Raw genomic sequence first — 3,480 nt, 5'->3', positions numbered from 1 at the left:
GCAAGATAACATTGACAGAAAAAACACCCTTGTCACACGAAGTTGGGTGCTTTTAGATGCTTGATTTCAAGACCTCAAATTATAATTCTGAGGTCTCAAAATCAAATTCGTGGAAAATTACTTCTTGCTCATCACATCAGAGGGAGCCGTTTCTCACATGGTTTTAGGTTTTATTTTGAGTAACTACCAATAGTGTCCACTGCCTTTGAGACGACGCTGATCGATAACTCCCTTATCTGCATTCAAGCGTGAAGAGCTTCTGTTTTATTTGCTTACTTTATGTAGAACAATCCAAAATAAAATGCCATTTTTGTCCTGGCAATGAATTAGTCACACAAATTAATGTCCTGGAATGAGATGCAACAATTTGTTTTAATTATCAACATATTATGATAGGCCTACTGTTAGGAAATGCTACCGGTAATGTAATGTATTGTGCATTCACTAAAAACACAAACAGTTTGTATAACAAATTTAATTTTAGTTTTTAAAGACACTGGACACCTTTGGTAATTGTCAAAGACGGTCTTCTCACTTGGTATATCTCAACATGTGAAAGTTTGAACCCAATTGGTCATCGAAGATGAGAGATAATAATGGAAGAAAAAACACCCTTGTCACACGAAGTTGTGTGCATTCAGATGCTTGATTTTGGGAACTCAAATTCTAATTCTGAGGTTCTGAAATCAAATTCAAATATTTTAGTGGAAAATTACTTCTTTCTCGAAAACTACGTTGTTTCAGAGGGAGCTGTTTCTCACAATGTTTTATACTACCAACAGCTCTCCATTGCTTGTTACCAAGTAAGTTTTTATGCTAACGATTATATGAGTAATTACCAATAGTGTCCAGTGCCTTTAAAAGAACAAGGAAATGCACACTTGATGAAATTCATGGGATATAAACAGATAGCTTTATTGTTGTTTGTAATATAATAAATTAAAATATTAAATACATGAAATATGGAGACTTTTCTTTGGTGCAAGTGTTGATTAAGGATGTACCAGTATGTACATTATAATTAACATAAACATTATCAAGTTATAAATATTGTCTTATATATCTGAACAATTACTAAGAAGGCCGCCTTATGTAGCATGATTTTACTTGGAAATAGAACCCAGAAAAGAATAAGTTGGTTTATACTTAGATTTATTTTTGTCACTGGCCTTTTTAGTCAAGGCACTCCTGACTTCCAAAGGTTCTCACTGGTAAGGACCTTTTTGCACACAGGCCTGAAGCCCAGTTCATACCTGGGCAAAAGCGAATGTGAATTTTGGTGGTTCAATAATAGGAGACTTTTGAGAGTCTGGCAGCAATAGACATAACGATCCTTTTCTGCGGCTCTGAGCAAGCGTGCATAGTTCTGAGCACGCGCACTGCTGTGAAAAAAAGACCGTCTAAAGTCTCGTCACACGAAGTTGTGTGCTTTCAGATGCTTGAAATCAGGACCTCAAAGTCTAATAGGAGACTTTCCAACGCTAGGTGGCAGCAGACATACCGGGTAAATTTCCATTGTTTACGTAGTTCTGAACATGCGCATAATTCTGAGAACAATGGATTTACCCGGTAAGTCTGCTGCCCTCTATCGTCCCAGAAAGTCTCCCATTGTGAGGTCTCAAAATCAAATTCAAATATTTTAGTGGAAATGAAGCCCCTGGCTATTCAATGTTTTCTGTTTTAAATATTGTTTAAAAGCCCAAATTGAAGGAAACAATTGAACTGTAATAATGTCAAGTTTCAAATAAATGTTGAAGGACTGATGTATTTCCATATTTTATAGAATGAATATGCAACGATTGTACTGAATATTTCAAAGGTTGGTTGGTGGAAATTTTTTGTATTATAGAACCATAGTATGGCAAACTTAAGCTGTTGTGAAATGATAACAAAAGATGGCACAACCTTTTGTTACTGTTTTGGCCAGCTGGCATCAACTTGAACTTAAACATAACTTTTTTTTCTGGGGTTGCACCCACCCGAATGGGGGAGGGGGATAAAGAATCAAGTTATTATCGTGGAGTAGTTGACTGGATATCGGCTGGTTGACACGTATAGGGAGAATCAAGAAGACACTTTGAGTCAGCTATTTTTTTTATAAATAAAAGTATGTATCAAAAAGATGTTTGTGTATAAGCATTGGTTGGGAAGAAAAGAATCTAAATGATAAATTGATGATGGGTAGAATGTGTCGTAATATCCTTGCCCTGGTAGGATGCTTGTCTCAGCTGCGATTTACTGCGAGTTCATCAACCTGGACTATATATTAATAACCATAATTTTTTGGAAATCTTGAAAGGTCAACATGGTCAGTGTACATTTTTGTATATTAATGAAAGGGCCTCCGTGAAGAACGGTTCATTGACAAATGATGGGGCTATCCCTGGTTAAATAATTAGACAAAATAAATGAATAAATCAGATTCACGTTTCATATCTTTTTAGCTTGTGAAAGTTAGGGTCAAAACGCGGGCCATTAACCATTTTTTTCACAATTTTGCATTAATGGTAATTAATTTTTTCCCTAGATGTTTTGTCAAAATTAAATGTAAAGGTGCATTTCTCTTAATAAAGCATAGATGCAATAAAAATGACTAAATTAGGACGATAAAGGATCGCATTAAAAATGTGTTTAATCTTCTTCTGAACCTTATTGGACAATTCTCTTTTTGTTCATTTATTGTGATTTGGCAATGTTTGTTCCACTGAAATGTTCAATATTTGCTGATTGATTGAAAGTAAATATGATTCTGAGTATCTTAGGCGCCCCAAATCACAATAACTTTGTACAGAAAGTAAACAACAACAACAACAATCTGCTTGTCATCTATCATTTTTTATTATGTGCGTTGCATAATATTTTTTGTGTGAATGAATAATATTGTAATATAAGATTAAATGTATGACGAACAAGGACAACTTTGCTCATTGGGTATTTTTTTGTTTTCTTGTTATGTTTTGTGTATTTATTTCTTAGTTTATTTAAAGGCAATGGACACAATTGGTTTTGTCAAAGACCAGTATTCTCTCTTGGTGCAACCCAACACATGCATACAATTTTTAAAAAAACGTGACAATTTTGACTCGATTGGTCGTCAAAGTTGCAAGAGAAAAATGAAGAAAAAAAAATGAAAAAAACTTGGTGCACAAATTTGTGTCTCACAGTTTAGAAATGCACCTAGAACTCTTTAACACAACAAAACATAATAATTTAAAATAATAAAGCGCCATCCATCAAGTTCTTGGTTCACATAATTGAATAAAAATATCAAGGTGGGTCTTTAAGATGTTCACAAAATAGTGAGATAAACTAACAGAAGTTCCAAAGTGAGTAAGAATTGCTCCAAATCACTTGTCAATCAAGCTACATTTTGACACAGAACTTTGTTTGCATATAGGGAAGTGATGTATGTTGACTGAAGAAAAAAAGAGAAAAAAATGGGTATGAAGTGATTTGGGTACGAAGCATACCGCTATATAT

Source organism: Asterias rubens, chromosome 6 (assembly GCF_902459465.1).
Source record: "Asterias rubens chromosome 6, eAstRub1.3, whole genome shotgun sequence".
Classification (NCBI taxonomy): domain Eukaryota; kingdom Metazoa; phylum Echinodermata; class Asteroidea; order Forcipulatida; family Asteriidae; genus Asterias; species Asterias rubens.
The sequence above is the reverse complement of the archived record's forward strand: the minus strand, read 5'-3'. Positions refer to the sequence as shown.